Here is a 14498-nt window from a genome sequence, read left to right as displayed (position 1 = left end):
ACCCAACAAATACTGAAAGTTTGCAAGGAGAAAACACCGTTGGAAAGCCATCACTAACACAACAAGCCACAATATCAGCATCTCCCATCAAACAAATTCGTTTACCACTAGGTGGCAGATACTATTTTTTTTAATTTACTACCGTCCAACTATTTTTTTCAGAGCAAACATGCTGAGGGTGGTGTCACAAAGCAATAAGGTTGGCACACAATGGAGTTGGTATTTTTCTTTATTATGCTAATAGCAAATGAAGAGGAGGCAAGAGACAGAGCTGTGTTTTGTGATCCTGGGTGTGCAAAAGCCCTTAAGACAGACCACCATCCCATGAAGTTATGATCCTGCAGCTCTCTCCCACGGAGTACAGCTTCTGGATAGGCCACTTCCATTTGCTTCAGCTCTACCACAGTTATCAGCCCAACCAGGGCTTCCCGTGGTTCATGTATTCTTCAGTATATTTTTGCAACAAATTATTTTTGGGGCTAATCTTGACCATCCTTATGTAGTAGATACCCTCTCTGAATTCCCTGGCATGAGGAAGATATCAGAGAGGGTGAATTGGCACTGTAGTTCTAAATGTTAGCATCCTTGAACTCTAGTTTTATGGGGGCATTTATAAACAGCCAAGGAGTTTGTACTGAGAGGTCATTTGAGGATTTAAATCCAGACCCCACCTCGGTCATCAACTTCTAGGGATCTTCCTACAGCCAGGCAGTGTTCTGCCAGCTTAGGCTGTTGGAGCTGTTGTTTCTGTCCCCAGTATTGAAAACCTGGGGAGAGCAGTGCCTTCATGAGAAGGTGCAAAGCAATCCCAGCTCTGCTCTCTGGATGTCCTGGTGCACAGTGCTGCTCCTGGTGTCCTCTGCTCCTGAGGGCACAGTGCTGCTCGGGCAGGGCTGTTCCTGCCAAGGACCAAGTTGATGCCTGTTGCAGGGGGCAGCTCCACTCTTCACACCTCCCATCCTCATCCTCGGAGCAGCAGCATGGTGAGGCTTTCAGGATCACCCCAGCCATGTGGGGCTGGTGCAGCTGCCCTCCACTGCACCTCCACACGAGGCAAGAAGTTTCATCCATCCATTGTGTTTGTGCTTAAATTTAACCATTGCCCCTACTAAGCTGTTTGGCATCTTAGTCTCTTAGATAAACTTTCCAAGTCTGTCTTCTATCATCTTCTCTAGAGAAAGCCCTAAGCAATTAGAAGAGAGAGCAGGACCCATGTTCTTCAGCTCTGCCTTTGTACCAAAGACTTCATAGATTTGTTGTCATTCTGGACTCTGCACTTGTCACCTCATTAATAATCCTGCCCTGAATTTAGGTTAGGAGTAAGCTGATCTTTCCAGCACATTTGGTGTGACTGTCAGGAAAGCTGCCACCTCCACAAGCATGGGGCACTGGCCTTTGCTTCTCCTCTTTTGCCCTGCAGGTCCTTTCCCTGGTCTCCAAAATAAAAAGTAATTTTTCCATCTCTCTCTGTCTTCCAGTTCCCCCTGCCATCCTATTTGTGCCCCTCCACTTCAGCTGCTGTAGGTCAGGCCTTTCTTTTGACAAGTGATGCCTGCAAGTTTGCTTCTTCTCTTGAAACCCCACTCTATGTGAAAAAAACTTTGTTGTCCTGGAGGCTGACATTTCAATTGCCCTGTTCTGTGGTGTGAAATCATCCTCATGCAACTGTCTTTCTTGATTTCAACATTAATTACAAATAACAGCAGGTCTCTCAGCTCTTTGTCCCTTGTGCTGATTCCTATCTTGGGGTGTTGCACAGAGTCTTTAAAACCCTGCAAGTGACAATAATGCTGTAACTAAAAAATCTGAAAACTAAAAATCATCATCCCCCCACCTCACTAGAAAAGATTTTAACTTTCCAGAAAAATAAAATGCAGCTTTTTTTTCTTGCTTGGTTTGTTGGGGGATTTTGAGTTTGTTTTATTGTTTTGTTTTATTTTGTGTTGTTGTTGTTGTTGTTGAGGGGTTTTGGGGTTTTTTTGTTTTGTTTGTTTGGGKTTTTTTTGTTTTGTTTGTTTGGGTTTTTTGTTCTGGTTTGGGTTTTTTTGGTGGTTTGGGTTTTTTGTTTGGCCACAGTTTATGCATCTCCACATTCTTGTGTAGAAAAGCCTGCCAAAGGGAGAGCTGCCAGGGCTCTGCCTCATGGTCACAAGTGCATGTGGTACTTTAGAACATGTCAAAAGGGAAAACAAAATCTTCACTCTGCTGAGGTCTGGGCTCCAAAGCCCTGGAGAGTCCTGGGTCTCAACAGAGACGAGCAGAGCCCCAACAGCCACAGCACACAACCCTGTCCCCTCACAGCCCCCCCTGCCCCGGGGCTGCCATCTGAGGGGTCACCATGTGCCTGTGTTTGTGCGATGTAGGGTGGTGAGCCTGCAAGCACAGAACCAGGAATATCAGCCAGATCATCTGGCTATGGCCCAGTAAGAATTTCAAGGAGAATGTGAGCCAGAACTCACGTCAGTGGGAAGGCAGAGGGACCGGGAGGGTTTGCCAATGTGCTCACAGCCCAGGGACAAGCAGCCTCACACCAGCCACAGGCAGGGCACTGCAGCAGCAGGACCCAGTGCCTCTGGAGCCACTGGGACAGGCTCCTCCAGAGCCCAGCAGGGAGGGAAGGCTCTGTCCTTTGGAAGCAGCACTAAGCTGTGACTACCACTGCTCTGTGTCTTGGCTTTTCCCTCTCCTCTGGTAACCTGCTAGAAATACTTAAATATGAGCAGAGTCTGTAGGATGCAGAAGGGGTGACTGGGGTAGGAGATATGAAGTTGATAACAAGTTGGGCAGAAGGATCTCATGCAGATAAATAATTAAAATCAGTGAACATCTTTTAACAGAAAGGCAGCAGAAGAAAAGGACTGAATCCAGCACACTGAAGCAGGCAATAACAGCTGAATGTAGCAGCTAGAAGTCATGCAGCCTTGCTGAGGGTTTAGTGACTGCAAATTCAGTAAGGCTTTGGGACACTGAAAAGAAATGAATAAATTGAAATTCCAGCACTTGGGGCCCACTCGTGCTGTGTCTTGAACACTTTTTATTCCCACTAGATTCCCTGGACAACAGCAGCATACAGAAAAACTCCACCATTACTGTGAACACCTACACTTAACCTCCTGGGAGAAACACAGAGATATTTACATGCCCAGGAGTGAGTGTCACCACACAGAGCTAAGAGCAAAACTTGTCAAGTGTCAAAATCCCACCTTCACTGACCAAGTCTCCACCCCTTCTTGGCTGTTTGGAGTGCATGGAGAGCCAGGCACTTATCTTGAAATCCAGGGCTGGCACCCAGGGAGATTTATGGATGGTAGTGCACCAGCGTAATGTAATCCTCACCCCAATATTTAAAAATAGCCTAAGGGACTGACCTACATAAACTCCAAGCCATCCAGTCTGGCCTGGGTGCCCAGTTAGCACGATGACATTTTAAATGTGGCTCTGTTGACTCCATGACGATATGGGAGGTTTCATCCAGGAGAGGTGTGCAAAGTGTGCACAGACAATGATGCTTCATGCTGGATTGAAGCACCAGAACAACCTGGAGTGAGCACTCACTGTTTACTCTCCAGACCAGCTACTAAAGGAGCAGGAGCAATACTTGTACTGTGGTACCTTTCAGCCATTTATGTGCTTGTTGCTGCTGGAAAACAGAGGAGAAGCAAGCCCTGACAGGACAGAGGATTACTGCAAAACGAGGGAGAAGCAGGAAATGGGTCAGTAAACACTGGCCAGACCCTGCCCCTGGGGCTGGGCATCGTGCTGGCTCCCAGCAGAGCTCTGCACAGGCTGTCCCTGGGGCAGGGGTCCTGCTGCCTGCAGCTTGAGCCGTGTCCTCACAGCAGCTCCTGGAAACTGGCTCTTGTCCCGGCCCCCAGACAGGCCCAGTGCAGAGATGCAAGTTTGGCACCCTCCATGTCGAGCTCCTTCAGCACTGGCCCACCCAAGGCTGTGGGTGAGGAAAACAAGTTTTCTGCTCCTGCCTACCACTCTGTGTGGCTGCAGGGTTGAATACCACACCAGGGCCCCATTCTCCTCCCAGAGTGCCTGCAGCCTGCTGTGAAAGTGGGATAAACCACCTCAATCCCACCACGTGCACCTGCAGCCCTTGCAGAGGGGATCTAGTGAGGGCAAATGTGCTGGCTGTGTTTGGGGGGAATTTCCCAAAGCACAGACAAACCCTTAAAGAGGTGCTCCTTCACCCTGACAGGAAATGGAGAGGACTGAGCAGGTCTTGATGCCAGCCTGTGCTTCTGGGAACCACAGCACAAGGGTACCCTGATTGGGATGCAGCCAGACGTTTTGGCACACAAGTTTCATTTGCATAAACCCTTGAGCTGTATGAGAAAAAAACACACACACACAGCTCACCAGGGCTGCACACCCACTGCTGAGTCCTCCAGGCCTGTGCCCTCAGGTGCCATGTGCTGCCAGGGAGCAGGAAAGTCAGTGCAGCAGAGTTTGGCTTCAGCCAGAAGATGATTTAGATGCAAGGCAAAATCTGATCTAAAAGAGACCATTTAAAAATGAACTCGCAGAGCTCTGTGCAGCCAGGGAGGGGAAAGGTGCCTTTCCTGTTGGTGTGTCAGCAGCAGCAGGCAGCTCTGCAGGCAGCACAACCAAAACTTGCCCTCTAACAGCCTGTGTGACAGGAATTTATCATCACAGCCTGTCCTTGGGTGCTGGTGACCCTGAAGCGAAAGCTGCACCTTGTTTGCAGCCTGATTATGGTGGCCCCTGCTCTGTGCCGTGTCCATGGCTGCTGGAGGCAGCAGTCACCCAGGATGGAGAGCAGTGGTGCCCATGGACAGTGCTGGGACCTTTCTGGTTTTCCGCCCATCTCTTTGGAAATGTTTTACTGACAGAACAAGAGTAARGTTAGCCAACAGTGTTRGAAAAAAATCCAGATAAGAATTCCYRTAGAAAAGCTAAGSAAGGGCTAGAGGACATTGGAGTCATTGTGTTGGGAGAAGCTGCACCCTTAGAACTGCCTGAGGACCTTGTTCAGCACATAATTGTTTTGGCAGAAAGCTTCTATGTCTGAGACTCAGCACTGTATGGCACAGAGAGTGCTCAAGTCTATATTTCATTTAAGTGAAAAATTATCGTCACAATCACAAAATATTATAGGAGCAAAGAGCAGAGGTTCCAACCATCAGAAGAAATCAGTGAGGGACAAATTTAAAGCAAGAGCATTAAACTGCATGTTGGGAGAAAAGCTGGCTATGGAGCAATGCGAACAGGAAAAGAGTGGGCATGGCTACACAAATAGCCTGCCCCTAAAACAGAGAGAGGCACAGGCTGTGCAAGATACCTAACGTGCCAAAAGCTCTGCTGGCATTTCCTCCTGCTGATGGTGTGTCATGGCAGCCGTGGATTCCCCTCCACAAAAACCGGGGTAGAGCCCAAGATTCAGCTCAACTCAAGGACAGCCAGCTGAGATGCAATGGTCTGAAGCACAGAGTGCTGAACAGATGGCCCAATGGTGCCTGCTAGTCTGAAAGGCTCATTAGCTTCTACACAGCATCCTGGGGAAGTCTCACCACAGTGTGTGGGAAGGAGCTCCCATACTTCCCCTGCCAATGACAGCAGTAGCTCCAGTCCTAGCACATTTTGTATTCTATAAGAGAAATTTTGCCTTTCAAATCCAAAATAAATGAAATTACCAGTTAAACGCTCACATTATCACACAATAGGTATCCCCATATAAGAAAGCCTAATCAGTTCTTTATTTATAAATCACCTCAATACATTTTGTGGTGCCCCAAGAAAGCCCCTGGTTTCTCCAGGACTTAAATTTTGGTSCTTATGATCTTTTCTCCCAGCAATATTGGATCAGTCCTGCAGTATCCATTTTCGGAGAGATGTAAACCTGAGGCTTGGGATCTGTGCAGGASTGTCTCCTGATGACACCCAGAGCCCTGACTTTATCTATCCCACTGTGGGSCTGGCTTGGTAGAGAAACATTCTGCAGCACYTCCTCATCCACTTTGATTCACCTCAGGGATACCCAAACTTTCCACTTAATTTCAGGTGCCTTTCTCAACCTCATCTTATTCTTTCTGACCTATTAAGAGTTTTCTACCCCACAGCCTCTTTGAATTCCAATTAGAAAAGAAGTTCTGTTTGCTTCCARTGATTCATGTGGGAAGGCCCATGAGATGTGGCAGAAACAGCAGCTCATCACTTACGTTCATTATGCTGGAGCAGAGTATCACAAATCACAAGTAGGGAGATGAGCTGACCTCTAATAACCCAACATTTTTAGAATATTCCTTTGATTTTTACAGAAGGAAAGGTAGCTGAATGTGTTCAAAGAGCCAGAGGCTCTCTCCCTTGCTTAGCATTAGCATCAATCTCTCTGACAATATTTGTGCTAGTTTTCTCCTGGGTACAGAGGTTTAACTGGATTTCAAACATTATCAAGAAGATTCAAAAGGTAAAGGCCAGATATTTTTATGTTTGCTTGCTGAAACAGTTTTTATTCCATTTCCTTGGCTGTGATTATAGAGACACTTCTTGCTCCTTGAAAACAGTGTTAAATTCACAACTGCTCACAAAGCTATGTAAAAGCAATTTATTGCACATCACTGAACACCCTCAAGAGGTTTGAGGCAGCATTASCATTTTTATGGGAAGAGCTGGTATATCCTTCTGCACAAACCCACCTGTTCTTTTGTTCCTACATGATGTCTAGGGAAGCTACATAAATGCTTGCAAAGATGTGCCCAGCCCCACACAAAGGAGCCCAAGCCAGCCAGAAGAGTCTGTGAGGATGCAGTGAGCCACACCAGCCTTCACAGCAGCTGAGGTAAGGCATTTCAGTTCTGTGAAGTGCTCAGGACTGAAGGCACATGATTGCAAACCCCTCCATGCTGATTTCTCCTGACCAGATAAGCCTCGACTCATCTCACCTCCAGAGGRACAGAGACACCGGGCTGGGGCAGGTGGCACGCAGAGCATCCAAGAGGAGAAGCAAATCAGGAAGCCAAACAGACTCTCCAGCAGGTTTTAAGATACATTTAATCTGAAATAAAGGTGACCATCACCAGTGTCATTGACTGGRCAAAGCAATAAACTTAAAATTTCCAAATACAGGGGGAAAAAGGACAAAAGCAAGCTGCACAGGGTCGCGTTTTCCACCAGTCAMACCAGTAAAGGCCACAGTAATTCAAATTTAAAACACTGAGATAGCTGGGCTTTAAAATCAACAAAGCAGTAGCACAAGAGTTTCATATGAGCTCATATAGATAGTGCAGATTGAAAGTCACTTGGCACCAGAGAGAAGTAGGGGAATTGCTCAATTTTTGGCCACAGTTCTAAGGGGTTGTAAAAGTTACATGAGCAAATGGATTTGTTACTTTATCAGCTGACATTCCTTTTGATCAAACTTTTTCTTTTTATCTTCCCCTCATTTTGCTTGTTTATTTTAGGACATTCACTCCTGGTACAGAAGGGCAGCAGGTGCTGTTCGTGGACTACTCTTGGCACAGAGAGGCTGCAGTTTGGATCTTGGATGCAKGTATATTTACCGAAAAGAAACATTCAAAATCATCTACAGCACAAAATGATTTTCTGCTTAGTCTATTGGCCTAAAAGGAAAAAAAAAATTGTCTTTTGCCTGAGCCACTGCTGCAGCTGGCTCCAATTGCTGCACTGCAGAGAGGCAGAGTTCACAGCAGGCTGAAGGCAGTGCCCACGCGGCAGCAGCGTGCGCTCAGCACATTGAGGGCATCCACGTGTCAGGGAGTGCTGGGTTCAGCACAGCTCCCTCACCAGCTCCAGGGTTTGCCTAGAAGCACCATGGTTCATGATGCTCCGCTCCCAGCTCAGCTCTCCCAGGATTTGGAGATGTTTTGGACGGGGCTGAAATTCTTGGAGAGGCTGTTTCAGCCACGCTCTGATGAGCAGTGACCACAGCCAGGTGAAGTCATTTTCTCTCCAAAGCTCTGCTGCAGGTGCTGGCAGGGCTCTTTGTAACAAACTGTCCTAAAAGCTCTTATTGTATTTATGATCCCCTACATGCCCTTGGAAACACCGGGAGAATGATAAGAATCAGGCTGGAGGCTTTTTGTCAGCTTTGACTAATGAAAAACCCATTGCATGAAACAGTGACCTTCTTCTCAAAATAGTATGTCCATGTCCCAGACACAAAGGTCTAGGGATGGGTGAGTTCATAGTTAAAGGCTTCATTTTCAAATCACTATATTCAGATTCAGAAAAGGGGGATGGGGGTTTTGTTTGTTTGTTTAGTTGGTTGTTTTTTTTAAAAAAAAAGAATAAATTCTTAGAGCAGCTATAGGGACTGAAAAATAAGCCTCCCAGTTTTCTCAGTAAAGCAGTATTTTTTTTTGGCTTGCTACTGAGTTACCTGAAGTGCTGCCATCAGCAAAGGAACCACTCAGAATTGAATAAGATCAGTCCAATCTGCTGAGAACTGCAATTTGCYTTTCTAATGCCAAAATAAAAATTAATAGAAGCAGGTTTTCTCTGTTTTTCTCCTGAATTGCAAAACTGGCCGTCACATGGCAAGCAGAAGGGGAGGGGGGGCTGCTTTCCCAGCTCAGTCTCCGGTGGGAGGAGGTCTGAGCTCTGGGGAGGCCCTTTCTCTGCAGGACGTGCCAAACGCTGTTCTGTCTCAGCACAGTGCCTCGTGGGGATGAACACGCAGGCAGAGGCAGCTCCAGCAAGGATGGGAAGCAAAGCCTTGGCAGCACAGCCTGTCACCTGCTTTGCACGGATGTTGTGTTTTACAAAATCCCTCTCAGCCCCTTTTTGCTTAATTTCAGAACTAYCTGGAAGAAGGGGACATAAATTGTCATTACCTGGGGAGGGGAAAAAAAGAATCTAGAAGACGTTGCCAAGATGGAACTCCCAGCTGCAGGTTCTGCAGGTTCTGCGGATCTTGCCTCAAAGGAGGTTGCAGCTGATGTCACAGGAGCTCCAGGCAACAGCTCTCCCAGCTCAGCAACTGTGGAAAAGAACCTTCTTCTGCTTTCTCTGGTCTCCACTTCCTTCTTGCAGGCATGTTCAGTCCTTCTCCCCCATCGTTCCCTGTGCCAAGGACATGCAATGTTCCTGTCAAAGGGTCTTAGATCCCTGCTGGAAGAGTTCATGCCCTTGATTTCATAACTCTGAAAGSGGAGAAAGGAAGAACAGCCACGAGAAAAACAGCCTCTGAACGAGAATTCCTCCCTGCAGTGGATCCCGGAGTGTGTGACGGGCAGGAGCAGCGATGGGGTGGCACTGAGCTGTCACCCTGCACTGCAGTGCTGGCCTTTGCCTGCTGAACACGGACACGGCAGCTGGAGCTCGGTGCTGCCAAGCTGGAGACGCTGCAGCCCTCGCCCTGGCCTGGCCCTTGCGTGCTCTGTGTCCCCAGGGTCTGACTCAACCAGAGGAATGTGTGGAGAATGCCAACACACTGCAGCACAGAAGGGGAAGAAAACAGCAAAAGGAAAACATTACTTGGGCTTGGCTTTTGTGTGGGAAGCTCATTAAAAATGCCCTAATTAAAGAGGGAAGCACAGTTACAACTAAATTTGTCATTTCTACAGTTTTTATGCTTTGCATAGTCCTAGGGTAGCATATTTCTGAGCCCCATGAGCCACAAATCCAAACTATGAGCATRCCTGGAGACACCCTGCCCTTCCCATACCCTGCACTCCCTCAGGAACCCATTGCAATTCCCACCCCAGCCTCTCACTCTTTGGTCTTCCTCCAGTCCCTCTCTTTGGGGCAGCAATTCTCCTGCACCTCCATCAGCTCCCAGGGATCTCCTCCTGTTGTAACTCCATCTGTCACACCATGGTGGCCAGGACAGCTGTGGGGCTGGGGCTAGGGGTGCTTGTACCCAGCCACCACCACACATTGCCCCTGCTCACGGCACAGGTGCTGCCCAGTGGGACACACTGTCAAAGCCATCCTGCAACAGCCTTTCCCTGACTGCTGCTCCTTCCACGAGTCCTCCCCTGTTGCTCAACCCTTGGCAGTCTGTGACATGCTCCCCCTGCTAAGGCAGCTTGATGGGGCCTTAGGAGACACATGATGAGCCCTACAGTGTCAGGTAGGAAAGCTTTTCCTTTCAGGAACCTTTCAGGAACCTTTCAGGAACCTGTGTAAGTGCTGGTTCAGAACAATCAATCATGAATAAGCTGTTTTGCACATTCCTTGAAAAAAAATGGGCACACACACACACACACACACACACACACACACACACACACTGCTATATGCTTCTCTCTAAAACAATGAAAAACAAGGTATCTCACACCTGCCTCTGATATGCCGCAGGTACAAAAAGGTAGAGCTCAAAGGAACTCCATCACAGATTGAATTTTCTTCTTGTGGCYGTAGGATCAGGAGGGTTTTCCAAGMTGTCCTTAGAAATTTGATGCAAAGAAAATGGCTGAGCATGGTTGAATTTTCAACCCTGACCAGCCAGGAGGCAAAGCAAGGCCAGAGAGCCGGGCAGCAGCTGGGTGAGCACAGCTGGCCCCRTGGTGGCACATCCTGGGCTGCCTTGGAAATGCCTTGTCAGGCGAGTGTTCAGTCTGATATGTCAACATGCCAGGCAGCAAGTGCCCGGATCTGGAGCACACAGACATGTGCTTTGGGGACAGCAGTACCTGTGTGCAAGGGGGACTTTCTGGAAGAGGTTTTTGCACCAGATACARTCCTAGCACAAGCCACAAACTCTCCTTTTTTGCAGAGTTTCAGGACAATCTGGGAGTTAAATCCAGTAAATTTGGGTGGTTAGTTTTGCTCTATCAAATACATCCCTGGGGCTCCCCTCATCCTCCCCAAGCCCCAGAACCCCATTTCATATCTCAGCTGCAATTAAACAGAAAGCAGTTGACACTGCAGGACTGCATTTGTTTCTGCAAGAGTAAGGTTTGTKCTGAGTATCATGTGGAGGTTGTTGCCATGGGAAATATCAATGTTTATCAAAACTTTAAAAGCCAACCCAGCGTATCAAAGCATCCCACTTCCACTTGTGCACCCACAAAGCCAGGGACAAATTACAATGGTGGCAAAGCAACTGTGGAGAGGATAGGAAATTAAATTTGCTCAATACCTGTTAAAGAGGAAAAAAAGTAGGCWGCAGCAAGGAAAACAGAAAAGTGAACGTTAGTGTGTAAACAAAAAGTACCAGGAAGAAAACAGGCCAGAAGGCAAAAGGGTTAATTAATAGCAATAATTTATTTGACTTTGGTGACACTTAGAGAGAGTTTTGTGATGTCAAACCCAGCCCTGAAATTACACTGCAATCAGTGCTCACGGTTGCAGTGTGTTCCTGTTACATGGCATTAATTATAGTCACCAGGGGCAAGGCTGTGCCTTGGCTGTGGTTCCYGGTGCAGGTGGGTGCAGGGGGGCCCCAAACCTCTGCACTTCCTACCTGGTTTTCTCCTCCTCCCCAAGCCCCACTTCTGAGGCACCAATACCATCTGCACCGATGCAGAGGCTCAGAATGGGGAGGGCAAAGTGCAGCTCCCCTTCCCCAGTCAAAAAACCCAGCAGAGGAAAAARGAAAGGAAGGGAAAACCACCTTGTGCTCTTGAGCCCAAGTGATGCTTGGGCCTCGTGACTCCCCTCTGACACAGCACAGGCAACCAYCCCTGCCAAGAACATCCAGCAAGAGTGCTGGTAAGGCAAGAACCAAAGCTTTCCCTGAGTAACTGTAAACCAAAGRCTCAGAGCTCCAGAAGGAAGGTGAGAGTCCAGAATCAGACAAAGCCATCCAGAGAGTGACACTGAGAGTTGTTCCCAACCCCACTGCAGGCTGTCCTGCCTGGCACTGAACTGAAGCAGCAGATTTTGTAACTTCTGAAACCTGCTTGGAAGCTGCCAGACCCTGCWSRCCCTGCTGAGCCTCTGTGGAGTAARGYAGAGCCTTCCCAAGAGCTCTGAGCCAACGCAGACTGCATACTGCAACTATGCAAGCAAAAGCAATGGTTTATTTACAGCCTCTTTCAGCCAACCTGTGGCATCAGCAACACACAGAAATAAAGCACATCTGTTCCTTACTGCAGGAGTCAGTAATAAAAAACAATTTTTATTAAAGCGATTTAGTAAAACAACACCTTTCAGGTCAATCAAAAGTTTGTTTTAGTGTTGAAATGGCCTTCAATGTAGGTTGAAGTTCTTTCAGGAGGCAGGGTCTGTATTTTTTGGATATGATGTGATGAACTCAACTGTGTCATGCTGCTGAGGAATTCTCCTCCTTCCCAGCAGCACTATGAAAAATTAAATCTGTTAATCCTTTGTTGCAAAGTTTCTATTGATGGTGCTGGTAAGAGCCTCTGAAACAGTATCAGAGGAACACATTTCTTTGTCTTTTGTTACCTACAAACACCAAAAATACTTTAAGTACATCCAATTGGGTTCCTCTTTCTTTTTTCTTTTTTTTTTCTTTTTTTTTTTTTTTTTTTTTTTTTTTTTTTTTTTTTTTTTTTGCAAGTCTGTGGCTAACAAAGGCAGATAATCTTCTCAACTATAGCAAACAAAACAAACTTTTCTCCAGTAATGCACCACTTTGATTCCCCTTAGAAACATGCTGACTTGGGTGGTTTCTTTAAAGATGCACAAGGTGAGGAGCTGCCACCAGATCACACAACTCACTCACTGGACTGCTGCGKCCCATTCAAAGTGCGAACAGCACTGATCATTTTTTCACTTTGTATACATTCAGTCAGGAGACACTGTCACTGAAACACTCAGGATTGGTCCTCCTTCTTCCCCAGATCCAGTGCTTTATGAAACTAGAGCCTAAATAAACTCCTAAAGATGTTAATCTTATTAGGTGTGCAGGTGTCCTGCAAACTGGGACATGTGCAGAACAGCAGCACCAAGCCATGGCATGGATCAGAACTGTGGGTACTGCATCAAGCCTCCAGCACATAATCCATGTCTAAAGCGATAAAGAAAGCTCATCACCTTCTAGTCCCCTGTCCTGTTTAAGCACCAGTTTGACCGTGCTGTGACATGGTTTTGTGACAGGCTTTTGGATTGTGACACAGTGCCAGAAGCAGGGATGATGTGAGGACAAAGCTGTGTCAGCCACCTGACTGAACCGTGCTGAGAACTCCTCTGCACCCAAAGCATCAGGTATTGGTGCAGTGCCACCCCCTCCCACAGGTATTGATCTTTTTCTGTAAGTGGGACTTCCAAACCCCCAGATGCTCTTCACCTCCCGGCAGCGGGTCCTTCCCTCCGCCTCTGCCCAACCGTGCTCCAGAGCAGCTACAATCATCCAGAATTTTAGTGTCAAATGCCCGGGAAATGTGTGAGTATCTGCTGTGTGAGGCCATACSCCGCTGTTTGCGTGTGCCTTGGTGACAGCTCGGGCGGTGCTTGGCGGCRGTGAAGCTCTCGCCGCTTTCCGCTGCCCCAGCCCCGTGTCCCGCAGCGATATCTCCCGYCTGTGGCACCACCGAGGCCAGTGTGCACACTCGGTAATGCCCTTGCCAGCCATGCCAACACTGCACAATTATTGCCAAAGAGCTCTTTTGTTTGTTTTGTTTGTTTTTTTGTTTTTTTCCCATGGCACCTCCGCATCCCTCCCCGTGGTGCGGTGGTTCGAGCTGATGAGCCGAGCTGCAGGGGCTGAACTACGGGGAGGTTTCCTGCTCGGGGGCCGGCGCCTCCCTGAAGAGGAGAAGGAGGAGGGGAGGAGGAGAAGGAGGAGGAGGAGAAGGAGGAGGAGAGGAATCCCCTGCAGCTCCTCCGCCCGGCCCCAGCGGTGCCTCCCGGCGGTGCCCGACCCCGCTCTTTGCTCTCCGCCCCGGTACCCGCAGCCCGCGCTGGTGCCGTGGCCGTGGGGAGCGGGGCTGGCCGGCCTCCCCTCCCGGTACGGAGGATCAGGAGCAGCCCGGCTGCTCGGCCGTGCCCCTCGGAGGAGCCTGCAGAGCTCTCCCGCGACAGGAGAGCGGCGGCGGCTCTGCGGAGCCCTCGCTCCGTGCGGCGCCACTGAATCCTCGCTGAAAACCCCACCAACGCTTCCCCTCCCTCCCGGCAGCTTTGGCACTGGGAATATGCTATCCCGCAAGAGAAGCTGGAGTCACCGTCCAGATACAACTGCATCTAGAATATATTTCATTTCTTTCTTTTACATTTTATAAATAGTCCGGCCTTCCTACAGCTTTTTTCCTGGCCCGGTGACTCATCATCGACTCATCAGGCTTGTTGTTTCACTTAAATAGGGCAGTGAAAAGTCCCTTGACTAAATGGGAAAAAAAATTAATAAAAAGATCCCCCCAGCTGCAGATTAGCAACTGACCACTTCATACGGAAAGACCTGAAATAACTCCTGCTGTCATATGCCTGGGCGGCTCATGTTAAGATGAATCAGTGTGAGACAGAGCAATGCCATCTAGGCCAGCCAGCCTGTAAGTGCTCCTCCTTTCTGCCCGCCCTGCTTCCCTCTGGGCACTTCCAGACGGTAACAATTTCTTTCTCTTTCTTAGTTCAATGACTGGCATTTTTGATTCGTGTACTGC

This window comes from Malurus melanocephalus, unplaced genomic scaffold, assembly GCF_030028575.1.
Source record: "Malurus melanocephalus ecotype Western Australia unplaced genomic scaffold, MMel_1.1 scaffold_171, whole genome shotgun sequence".
Lineage (NCBI taxonomy): Eukaryota > Metazoa > Chordata > Aves > Passeriformes > Maluridae > Malurus > Malurus melanocephalus.
The sequence above is the reverse complement of the archived record's forward strand: the minus strand, read 5'-3'. Positions refer to the sequence as shown.